At 39.9% G+C, this 13116-nt stretch overlaps 1 protein-coding gene across 2 annotated transcripts in view; it reads left to right on the top strand.

Annotated features, from left to right (window-relative positions):
* Nucleotides 1-13116, top strand: part of LOC136611234 (protocadherin gamma-C5-like) — a 403514-nt gene that overhangs the window by 12309 nt on the left and 378089 nt on the right. The window lies entirely within an intron of this gene.

The raw sequence follows: 13116 nt of genomic DNA, 5'->3' as shown, positions 1-13116 counted from the left end.
CATAAAACGCTTTTGGACATGTGAAAGAGGCCTAAGTGCAACCAGGTAGAAGCAAACGCATTACATGGGATGTTTGGGGAGATAATTACTTTTTGTTGAATGGTTATTATTTCAAATGTTTATTGTTTTACAGTATGTGTTCAATTTGGTTTGATTTCTGTTGTGGGAATACGCCTATGAAATCATTTTTTCCACTATCATGACCTCTATTATGGTACAGTACAATTTCATTGTGAATATCAATGATGATATCTGAAGTTAGGATTAATCTAGCAACATATTTATTAGCAATAATAATAATTTTTTGTCTCAATAAATAACTAAACAGGAATAGACAGTACATGTTGTGAGCTGTTCATAAGACTAACCAGAGTTTAATAATAATAATTGACAACTTTTGCTTCTATAACATCAGCATGCAGTACAGTGCTGTAAAATGAGGTGATCAACAAGCAGTTAAAATGACAAGCACTTAGAAAAACATAACATCAGTTAACAATTTTGTAGGGGTTAAATGGAGGACACAATAGGTACAAAGTAAAAATGTGTTCCAGTTGGCCAGTTGAGGCCTCAGTCACACGGGTGTTTGTACGTGCGTCTGTCATTTTCCAGCCGCATCTAAATAGAACCAATCGTTTTCAATGGGAACGGGCACATGTGCGAATTTTACATGCACACAAACGTATGCGGCGAAAATTATAGGTCACCGGTTCGCTGCATTCTGCGGCAAACCAGCACCAACCCCATTGAGAACATATAGTGAAGATCGCAATTGTATGCCATAGCTGTCACAGCTATGGCAGATGGTAGCAATGTTCTCCCATTGAACTCAATGGAGCCGGCAATACAGCCATTTAAAGCAATGGGCAGCAGTGATTTTTGGGGAAGGGTTTAAAATATAAGCCCTTCCCTGAAAATCAATACAAAAATGTATAAAAAAAAAGAAATGTATACTCACCTCTCTGCAGCTGCCAGGGTCAGCCGCATCCAGCCGGCTCTTCTCCTGCACTGCTCTGAGGAGTATTCAGCAGCAGGGGATTCAAAATCCCCGCCTGCAGAAAGGGCTGCCTCTGATTGGCTGAGCGCATGGACCAATCAGAGGCAGCTTTCAGCTCTCATTCAATAACTGAGAGCTGCCTCTGGTTGGTCAAAGTGCTCAGCCAAATCCCCGCCTGCTGAAAAATCCTCAGAGCAGTGCAGGAGAAGAGCCGGCTGGATGAGGCTGGGCCCCGACAGCCCATTGCTTTAAATGGCTGTATTGCCGGCTCCATTGAGTTCAATGGGAGAACATTGCTACCATCTGCCAAATTTTTTCAAATTTTTGGATTGATTTTTATGCTGTCACAGTGTCCAGTGACAATGGGACTCCCCGCTGAGATGAAGAAATCCTCTGCCACAGCTGTCACAGCTGTAGCAGAGGATCACGATGTTCTCTGTATGTCAATGGGGCCGCCGCAGCTGCCCATTGACCACAGGGGAAACCCCTGGATATGACAGCATCCAGGGGTTTTACATCCAAGGAATCCCCTACTGCAGCTGTCACAGCCGCATCAGGGGATAGCGGGCAGCGCTCTTTTTGAGCGGATAAATGCTGCTAGCGTTTTTCCCCCGTGACGCCCGCTTTGGTCACGCAAATTTTTGAACGCATAACTGATATTTTCAAAAATTTGTGCATCAAAATGCCTGTGTGACTGAGGCCTGAAATGGCATCCAGTTAAAGGGATTCTGTCACCATCTTTTTGTACCCCTCTCTCATGGCAACATAAGATAGTATCATGCTGATAACAGTGATATGTTTGCTGTATACAACTGTGCAGTAGTTTGGGAGAAACATGCATTTTATTAGTAGCAGGTACACAGAGGACTATCCTTCAATATTCATCAGTCGCAGGCTAGCCATGCATACCCCGCTTTCTAGCCAATGATTAACAACTTTTTACCATTAATAGGCAGACAGCTATATGCACAGTAATACACAGACAGCTATCAATCAGTGGCTGCATGGCGTGATGATGTGGCTAGCCTGCAGCTCATGAATATCAATGTATAGTCATCTGTGTGGCTGCTACTACGGTAATAAAATGCAAGTTTCTCCCATGCTACTAAACAGGTACATATAGCAGACATGTATCAGCATGACTGTCAAAATCAGATAGGACTGCAAAATATGGAAACACATTCCCTTTAAGCACAGAGTAGTGAAGAGGTGTTTGCGACCATTCCATGTGGGTCTTGAGCTCTGGTTTCAATTACAGTCTGATTTTACCACCTCAAAGACATAGCCTGTTTTGACCATAAGGGCACAATAATTTTGGGGGGATTTTCATCTTCACTTTCAAAAGCTATAACTTTTTATTTTTCCATCAACATATCCGTATGAGGACTTGTTTTTTACATGGTGAACTGTAGACTTTATTGGTACTATTCGTGGGTACATATAATGTACTGTAAAACTCTTATTAATTTTTTTTGTAGGACAGGGACAGAAAACACATAGTAACATAGTATGTTAGGCTGAAAAAAGACAAATGTCCATCAAGTTCAGCCTATTTCCACCGCCACCCCCTTGTTTATCCAGAGGAAGGCAAAAAAAAACAACAATGAGGCAGGAGCCAATTAGCTGGATCAACATTTGAAAAGTTTCTACCTGACTCCAAGACCGGCAGTTGGAAGATACTCGGATCAACAAATCTTCTGGTTATTTAATATCTTTACCCTGTAATGTCATAGTGCTCTAAAAAGATGTCTAGTCTCCTCCATAAGAGCTATGATTGCTATCATCGCGCATTGCAGTACTTCTGTACTGCAATGCCTTATCGCTAACAATAGCGATCCTATGTCGTGGGAGGCTGGGGCACTAGTGTCTGGCATTCGATTGCCATGGCAACCCATCAGCCAATCGTGATTGCATCGTGAATTGCTGTTGATGTCATAGTGGGAATGTGCTCCTTCTGTGAACCCTTTACATGTTGCGATGTACATGGATCGTGACATGTTTGGGGTATCAGTAACAGCCAGCTGCGGGGTGGCACAGGCTCACTTCTAATCCCGCTCCATCCACAGGATATAAGTTTATGCCCTGTTGCATTAACTCACACTTTGCCAGGATGTAAGTTTACATCCTGTAGCTTTAAGGGGTTAAGCATGTATACAAAACAAATTTCTTCAAGGAAGCTTATGTACCAGTTTCAACTTCCTTAAAGAATTTTTTTAAAATACATACTTAAAGGGGTTGTCCCGCGCCGAAACGGTTTTTTTTTTTAATTCAATAGGCCCCCCGTTCGGCGCGAGACAAACACAAGGGATGGGTTAAAAAAAAAAACAGTTTAGTACTTACCCGAATCCCCACTCTGCGGCGACTTCTTTCTTACCTTAGCAAGATGGCCACCGGGATCTTCACCCACGATGCACCGCGGGTCTTCTCCCATGGTGCACCGTGGGCTCTGTGCGGTCCATTGCTGATTCCAGCCTCCTGATTGGCTGGAATCAGCACACGTGACGGGGCGGAGCTACGAGGACCAGCTCTCCGGCACGAGCGGCCCCATTCACCAGGGAGAAGACCGGACTGCGCAAGCGCGTCTAATCGGGTGATTAGACGCTGAAATTAGACGGCACCATGGCGACGGGGACGCTAGCAACGGAGCAGGTAAGTGAATAACTTCTGTATGGCTCATAATTAATGCACAATGTACATTACAAAGTGCATTAATATGGCCATACAGAAGTGTATAGACCCACTTGCTTTCGCGGGACAACCCCTTTAACCACTTGAACAGCCTTAAGGAGCAAACGATTTTTATTGCTGCATTGCAAGACCCAGAACTCCTTGACATAGCCATACAAGGGCTTGTTTTTGGGTACAAATTGTATATTTTAACAGCACCACTCTAGGGTACGTATAATACATTGTATAACTTTTGTAACATTGTAAATTTTTGGAGGGGAGGAAAGGGAGGTGGAAAAAATATTGAGAAATTCGACCATTGTTTTAGGGTTTTGTTTTTACAGCACTTAGTATTCAGTAAACATAACGTGATAACTTTCTTATCTAGATCAGCATAATTACTGTGATATAAGTTTATAAACATGTTTGTTTTTTTTATTACTTTTCCACAATAAAAACACGTTTTTAAAGAAAAACAATTGAATCTGCTTCGTCGCTTTATAATACCCATAGCAATTTTATTATTTTGGCAACAGAGCTATGTGAAGGCCTGTTTTTTGCAGGAAGAGTTGTAGTTATTATTTGTACCATTTTGAGGTATAAATGACTTTTGAATTGCTTTTTATTATGTTTTTGGTAGGCGAACAAAACAAAAATAGTAATTCTGGCATTGCTTTTTAAATTATTTTTGCTACGTTCGCAATGCAAGATAAATAACAAGATATTTTTATTGTCCAAGTCATTACGAATGCAGTAGTATATGTGTTGTTTTTTACATTTTTTTTGCATTTGATTTTATACATCTAAAATGGGTTTTTGTGGGAAAAAATACGTAAGTTTTTTGCCGCTTTTTTTTCCATATAAACTTTATTGAACATTTTTGACACTATTTTTTAGTCCCTGAAGAGAACTTGAAGATATGATCGTTTGATCACTAGGCTAGTACACTGCATTACCTAAGTAGTACATGTTACTTAGCCTATGACAGCAGCCCATTAGACTTCATGGGAGGCAAGGTCTAATAGGCTGAGTTACATGGCAGAGATGGATACTTTGTTAAGGCTTACAGCTGCCATGGGAACCCATTGGAACCTTGAAATCACACTGCAGATGGTGATGGGTGACATAAAGTGTCCCCTCCATGTGTCATCTGCTTACATGCTGCAATTGCTCTTGATTGTAAGGGTTTAAACTTGATTATGTATGGGTTTAGACTGCCAGGATCTGAGGTTTATCCATTTCTGGTTGATAGCGCACAAGTCAGCCTAGCCACCACCTTAAAAAGAAGTATGTGCAGGTTTAAAGCCCATTTGTGAGGTCAGTAAAAAGGCATATTGTAGTCAGGAAGGGGTAAAGAAGGCCGAGTTCAGTCATCAGACTTTTTTTCTTTCTGGCATTGTAGTGAAATGCCAGAGGAAAACTGATGTATTAGCTTGGTATGGGATCGCCCATGGCATCCAGCACATCAGCTGTGATATTGGATGTCTCCCTGCGATGGACAGAAAAAAGTTACATGCAGCGTTTTCTGTCTGGCTATGTTCAGCTATGAACCAGTCCACAAAATTCACCAAATGGACATTGGTTGTATCCAGCTCCAGCATGAATCAACTTCACAGCGATATATAAGAATCCAACTCTCATATATATTTTTTTAAGTCTGTGCCTACAAATGACTTTTGAACACTTTTTAGTAAGTACAGGAGAACACTCTCTATACATAATAATCACAGGCATAATGTCACTCTAGAGTGTTGGCCCATCATATATTTCACCTCAGGCTTGAATTAGTAAGAAAGTAAATTTCTGAAGTGCATAAGTGAACCTTTGGGAGATATAAATCAACTTAATTTTGGAAACATTTTTCCAAAAATTAGCAACCACATGATTGCTAATATGATGACCTAGTGATTTGAGGTGTGATGTATAGGCACCTTTAATTTTGAAGACCACAGCCCTTTAAATGAGTACTGATCAGCGCTCATGTAAATGATTTTTATACATTGTTTATCTGTATTAGAGATCATTAATCATTGTAGGTAGCAATTCTTCCATTCACACAGGGGATGTGCTGCCATTAACAATTATTTCTTTCTGCAGCATAAGCAACCAAAACAGCCGACAATTGATCATATGCTCATTCAATAGCTGATTTGGGGCATATATATATATATATATATATATATATATATATATATATACATTTTTAAAATTAATTTTGGAAAAGGGAAAGAGAGAGAGGGTAGGCAAATGGGATAACAATCAGGAATAGGAAAAGGGCCAAGGTGAAAAGCAAATATTCATGACTTGTGACCATGAAACACCAAGGCCAAAAAAAGGAAATTTTGTGTTAAATAGTCTCAGTAAGAAAATATTGATGAAAGGGTATTATATATGTTTATATTAATGATTAGAAATCTGGTAATTATTCTGGAACCCAAGCCATATTTTCCACATATTCTGGTAATTCTCAAAGTTTCTGTTTCATAGGCTTGTAGTTTCCTCATAGGCAATTATAATATTTAAGAATTGAGAATTCTTCATTTTCTTTCCAATGTCTGGTGATTCGAGCTTTAGCTGTATTTGTAAGAAATGGAAATATAGAGGATTTATTTATCAGAGTGCCTGAATGATCTAGATTTAACAAAATAAGTTTAGGAGAAAAGATAATGTTGGAACCCCGTATGAAATTAAAAATCTATTAAAAATCTTTCCAATATGATTTGATGAGACGGCAGGAAACTCATATATGAAGATAAGTGCCTAATCCCCTGGCACAGCACCAAAGTAGAGGGAAGAATTTGAACCTATTTTATACAATAGTTCAGGGGTTTTATAGATTCTGGATATTATTTTATAATTTAATTCTTGAAATCTCATTGAGCTTGAAAGTGAGTGTGAGTTAGATAAGATATGTTGGACTTCATCTGTAGTAAAGATGGTGTTCTGATCTTGTTCCCATCATTTAATAAAGGAACGGGTCAAACTTTTGGATATTTGAGAGAATATTTGTATATTTTGGAAATCTTGCCTTTCTTATGATGTGCTTTCCATATTAATTTGTGAAGTAAGAGTTCCTGATTAGCATGCAGTATGTCCACAAGACATATCAGAATTGAATCTCTTATGATTCCTCTTCACTAAATTGTGTTTCACCTAATGTGTTCAAAAAAAGAAGGTCTGAGAAAACTACTTTGTTATCTAATAACTAATGTATTTATTAAGAAGCTAGTGAAATGTCCTATGATATTTTGCGAATTGTACATTTGTTTGGGGCTAAACACTGAAAGAGAGTGTATCCACTTGTTGTTGGGATCAACTTGAGTTTTTTCTTTAAAGGGGTTCTGTCATTTAAAAAAATTCTATACTTACCAATTCCTTCCCTATCAGTCTACTTACCAGATCTTCACATCATCTATCTTCTCCTGTCTTCTGCAGTCCCCAGGAAAGTCAGTTTACCTCCAGCTGGCTCATTTCTCTGCTTCCTATGAGGTTACGTACATTCACAAGCATTCCCCTTCTGCCCGGCAATGTACACTGCATCGCTAGCTCACAGCCTAGGAGGGAGTGCCAAGCTATTTAAGAGACATGCCCGCTGTCTCTGCAATAAATCAGCATTTCTTTCTAGCCAGTGAACGCTACATCACAGGGATATGACCTTCACTGGCCTGCAAGAAGAAGAATATGAGGAATGCAAGATTCATAACAAGCCTGCTCGCTGGAGGTGACGTGACCCAGGGGACTGGAGAAGCTCAGCAAGGAGAAGATGTGGTAAGGAGACTGCCTGTGGAGGAATAGGTGAGTATAGATTTTTTTTAATGACAAAACCCCTTTACGTTTGTGCCAAGTTCTAATGGTTTAATTCATTAATGGGTTATCAATCTTAAATTTCAATTTGTTGAAAGTGGTAAGTAAAAATAATTTGTTGATATTGCCATTAAGGGGAAAAAGTTCCAGGTCCACTCAAAGTTTACTATCTGAAGGGCTGGCTAAGTCAATCATGCAATTTATATATATGGCATTTTTATAGAATTCAAAGTCTGGGAGACAAATACCTCCCATTTTCTTTGGTTTGATTAGGGTTGTATATTTAGCTCCGAACCCTTTTGCTTGCCAAACAAATTTAGTTATCAGTTGTTTTAATCTAGAGAAGAAAAGCTGGGAGAATTTTATAGGCAAGGTTTGAATCAGATAAAGAATTTTGGGACGAATTATCATATTTCTTCATTTTTTTCTGCCAAACCACGTGATTTGTAAAGATTTCCATGGAATTAAGTCTTTTACTATCCTCTCCAATAAAGGTATGAAGTTTAAATCATAACGTTTTGAAAGGGTTTTTGAAATTCTAGTCCCTAGATAAGTTATATGTTTACTGGTGTTTTTAAAAAGGGATACTTTGGTAATAGTAGACCATGTTGTGGTATCAATATTTAGATTCAGAAGTTCTAATTTGGAGAATTTCAGTATAAAATTAGAGATCCGTGCAAAAACTTTCGATTCTTGTAATACATCATCTATTAAATTATGGGGGTATGTAAGATTTAATAAGATATAACTTGCGAAGGAGTCTATCTTGTACTCTCTCTGGTAATTGGCGGTAATAGCCTTAAATCATGGAATATCTAATGGAAGAGAGCCTTAGCATGTTAAAGCAACTTTAAATTTACTTTTTGTTAATACAGCTGGGTAACATTAGGCTTAAAGCACTTCTTGCCCATTTACAAGTGTAAAAAATGCATATTAAGTCGATTAACATTTATATTTTTGCAATTTTTTGCAACATACTAAATTTTAAACTCATCATTTGACATTGAATTTATGGCAAATGTCATTAATTTAAATAAAATATTAGAGTACTTTATAGTGAAATATTTCTAAAACATGATACTACTATGACATAACAATAGTGCCAGAGATTGCTGCAGTTCCTTGCATAGACTCTAAGTACCAGTATCCACCTGCAAATTCCAGCTCAGAATGCACAGTATCTGATTTTCACTACCATGCAGCAGCAGAAACCAGTAGGACAGATCACATTAAAAGATTTTTCCTCGTTCTCTGGCATCTTGGATTATTTTACCAAAAGGCAAAAACAGATTTTTTTAGAGGAACCTGCGAACCAGTGATATCTCAGCTAAAATGGACAAGAAGAACTTTAACCCTTTCCAATCCACTGTCTGACGTCTGAAGACATTCTAATTGAAGCCTGTGCAGCTCCGATGTCGGAAGACATTCGGCAGGGTATTCTTACTGTATATTACTAGCCGCTCTGTTGTCGGGGGCCTCTCCAACAAGTCCGATACCGCAGTACTGGCTCTAACCAGCAGATGGCGCCATTGTATAATGGCGGAAATAGAAAACCCCCTAGGAAACCCTGAATTCAAAATTGGATTGCAAAGGGTTAATGGAGGCAAAATGACAATGAAATGGCAGGTATCATTCTTCATTATTTCCTTTATGTCAGACCTCATTTATGCTCGGCTACACTATTCTATACCAGAAGAATTGAAACAAGGAACTACTATAGGAAACATAGCAAAAGATCTAGGACTTAGCGCCAAGGAATTATCATTCAGAAAATTCCATATTGTCTCAAGAGGCAAATTACAATATTTTAATGTGAATTTAGAATCTGGGGACTTGTATGTTGCCGAAAGAATAGATAGAGAAAGAATCTGTGATCTAAAACAAAGCTGTTTAATCAGCTTTGAAGCTGTAATTGAGAGCCCATTACATTTCTACTCATTTAAAGTGGAAATTCAAGATATAAATGATAATCTGCCAAGTTACTTTTGATGTGGTTATTAGTGAGTCGGCTTTACCTGGAGTACATCTGGCTTTGGGACATGCTCACAATCTTGATATTGGTACAAATTCTGTGCAAGACTATAATATTAATCAAAATGAATACTTCTCACTGGGAATAAAAACAACTAAAGACGAAATTAAATTTCCAGTTAATTTTAGAGAAACATATTGACAGAGAAAAGCAAAGTACTTATGAATTAATTTTAACTGCCTCAGATGGAGGACAACCTCCTAATACTGGGACTGCTCTTATAAAAATTAATGTACATGATGTGAATGATAACTTTCCCAAATTTACTAAAGATACTTTTGAAATTAGCTTAGATGAAAATGCTCCTGTTGGTTTTATGGTTCTCCAGCTGAGTGCATTGGATGAAGATGAGGACTTGAATACACACATAACGTATTCATTTTGTGATATTCCTCAATTTATATATTCAGTTTTCAGCATTGATCCAACAAATGGAACAATAACAGTAATCGGTCTTATAGACTATGAGTTTAAGGGAAGATATGAAATAACTGTAGAGGCCAAAGATGGCGGAGGCCTTGAAACCCACTGCAGAATATTAATCCATGTTACTGATTTAAATGACAATGTCCCAGAAGTAACAATCCCATCACTACAGGATACAATTCCTGAAGATTGCCCACCAGATACAAATATAGCTTTAATTAATATTCATGATTTAGACAGTGAACAGAACGGAGAGGTTGTGTGAAATCTCAGAAATGTTACCCTTTCAACTACTATCATCATCCACTAATTACTATAAATTAGTGACTATGACTTATATTGATAGAGAAAAAACATCATACCATAACATAACAATTAAAGCTATAGATAATGGATCTCCTCAACTATTCTCCAACAAAACAATCCAATTGACTGTTTCTGATGTAAATGACAATTATCCTATTTTTGAGAAAAAAAGTTATGTTGTCTATGTACAAGAAAATAATATTCATGGGATGTCAATACACAGCATTCAAGCATTAGATTATGATATTAATGAAAATGCAAAAATTACACGAGCTTTTTTTCTTCCTGATTTTATTTGTGAGGGGTTATGCCTTTTTGAGCCGTCTCATATTTTATCTAGAATAAACATTAAAAGTTACGTTTTAAGGAGTTGTGCAGTGAAAAACAGTTTTGATTAACCCAATTCCTCTGCCGCAGTGAAAAAGTAGTTTCAGGAACAGACAAGTAGGCAGTTTTATGTTGCCTTATGTAGCTTTTGTAACTCACATAGGAGTAAATAAGATTAAGGGTGCCTGTCCACAGGTGAATCACACCCTCTGAAGCTTTCCATAGCGTTGCAATGGAAGGTGCCAGCCCCCTGTCCACGAGCGGAGAATCATTGCGATTCTTCGCTCGCGGCCGGCAATTCGCGGCATGCTGCGAATTGCCCAGATTCTCCTCGGTCAGCCTATCTATCAGATTAGGCTGACCTGCGGAGAACCGTTGGCGGCTCCTGCTCCCGGGCGGCAGCTCCTGCGGCGGAGCTCCGCTGTGGGATACCACAACGCACGTAGACAGGGGACGTTAGGGAACTAACTATGTTGTTTCCACAGCTTGCTAGTTATGGAAACAGTGTAATTAACATCCACTTCTATGGGAATTATAGAAGCAGCGTAGCACAGCCCACTCAACTGTTTTTGTACTTCTGGCCATCCCAGCCACCATGTACATAGGGGTATTACTATCCTGGCCATGATCAGCTAAGATGGCCAGGTACTATTTAAAACCACTGTCAGGAAAAGTGAATAAGATTAATCATCTAGTGCCATTGGCGCTTGTCAAGAGTTGGGATTTATTATGCAGTAGGTGAACAGTCAGTTCTCCATAGTAATTTTCACTCATGCAATAGGCTCTTTAAATTGTGGATCACAGATAGCATCCATTGAAGGCATCTGTCAGATATATATGTTTTCTTATTTTTCCTCTCATGGCACACACCTCAGGATTCAGTACATTGAATTATGAGAGGACGAATCTGTAACTCTATCTGTATGGGGATCTGAGATCATGTTGAAGAGTTTTAAATACGCGGCATGCACTTTCTGTCATGGATTTTTCTGCAGATTCCTGCCATGAATTACACACATTGCAGTGAAAAGCGTATTCATATGAGAGATGGCACAATGCCTCCGCAGGGCCGCCTATTAGAAGATAGCTTTCCTACAAGTCAACGTCCGACCTCTTAACAGGCCTTGTAACATGACTGGGAGTATAAGCCAAAACCAAAGGTTTCTCCAGCATGAAAATATAACTACATACCCCTGTATAGTCAGTGTGGTCTGTCATCTTCATTTTAGATCCCTTTTAAAACAAATTTGCCAATTGTTATTGCATTCTATATACACAGAAGCTATGATACTATTGAGAACAAATTCTACATGTGCAATCCATCAACTGAGATGAAGGATTGTGAGAGACATTACGAATTTCACAAGATACGAACTATCTGTTCTGCACAGTATGATGTAATGCTATGGCATTACATCATACTGTGCAGGGACCGGAGAGGCTTGTATCAAGCCTGATAGAAGCCTGTCCGGTCAGATCGCGGTTGCTAGGCAGCCGGGGGCCTTCTGAAAGGCCCTAGGGCTGTCTATGCAGAGCGCCTATCAAGCCGTGCGCTTGATGGGCACTCTGCATAGGCAGCCCTGGGGCCTTTCAGGAGGTCCCCGGCTGCCTAACAATCGCACAGCGTCCCGCGATCTCATCTTGGGACGCTGTACGGGCCGCCTGAACGTCGGGTGCCGGCTGTTTCTTACAGCGGGCACCCGGCAGCAGCAGTTCCGGCGAGCCGTGCCGCTCGTCAGAACTGTTAACACTTTAAATACCGCTGTCAGGGCAGTATTTAAAGTGTTAACAGTTCCGACAAGCGGCGCGGCTCGTTGGAACTGCTGCCGCCGGGTGCCCGCTGTAAGAACAGCTGGCACCCGACGTTGTATGGAGCGGGATCCGCCCACAATCCCGCTCCATACAACCATTTGTTCGACTTGCGAACAAACGGACTTGCGAACAGGTTCCTGGAACGGAACCTGTTCGCAAGTAGGGGACTAACTGTAATGGTATTATGGCAAAGAGCATAATTCATGGGATTTACCTTAACTAATACCTTATTTTTAATATCAATATAACATCTTAATATGAGGCTGCCTACACACGGGCGGATTAGCATTGCAAAATCCAGAGCCATCATCTGCCTCCAAATTCCGCAGCAAATCCAGCCCATAGCATGCCATGCCTATACGCGATTTCATGTCCACGAGCGGAAACCGATTGTAATTTTTCGCTCGCAGAGAAGAAATCACAGCATGCTGCGATTTTGTACAAGCTCCACACGGACGGCTTCCAATGAATCATTGGAAGCCGTCCATCCCGCAATGACCATTGCAGAATGGTCGTGGGATACGCACCATCGCCCAGCGATGGCGCAGCGTCATCTGTACTGCACATGTGCACCAGCCGACACATCCGCAGCACAGCAAAAAGGACACCAGACACGTAGCAGGGGTCACCAGCCCGGCACCGGGTCAGACTCTGCATGCAGGGTCCGACCCGATCGTGTGCAGGCGGTCCTACTCAGAGTATTTAATTTGTCATCACAGGTAAATATGTTTATAAATAAATGAGT

The sequence above is a fragment of the Eleutherodactylus coqui genome, chromosome 2, assembly GCF_035609145.1.
Source record: "Eleutherodactylus coqui strain aEleCoq1 chromosome 2, aEleCoq1.hap1, whole genome shotgun sequence".
Lineage (NCBI taxonomy): Eukaryota > Metazoa > Chordata > Amphibia > Anura > Eleutherodactylidae > Eleutherodactylus > Eleutherodactylus coqui.
The sequence above is the reverse complement of the archived record's forward strand: the minus strand, read 5'-3'. Positions and strand labels throughout refer to the sequence as shown.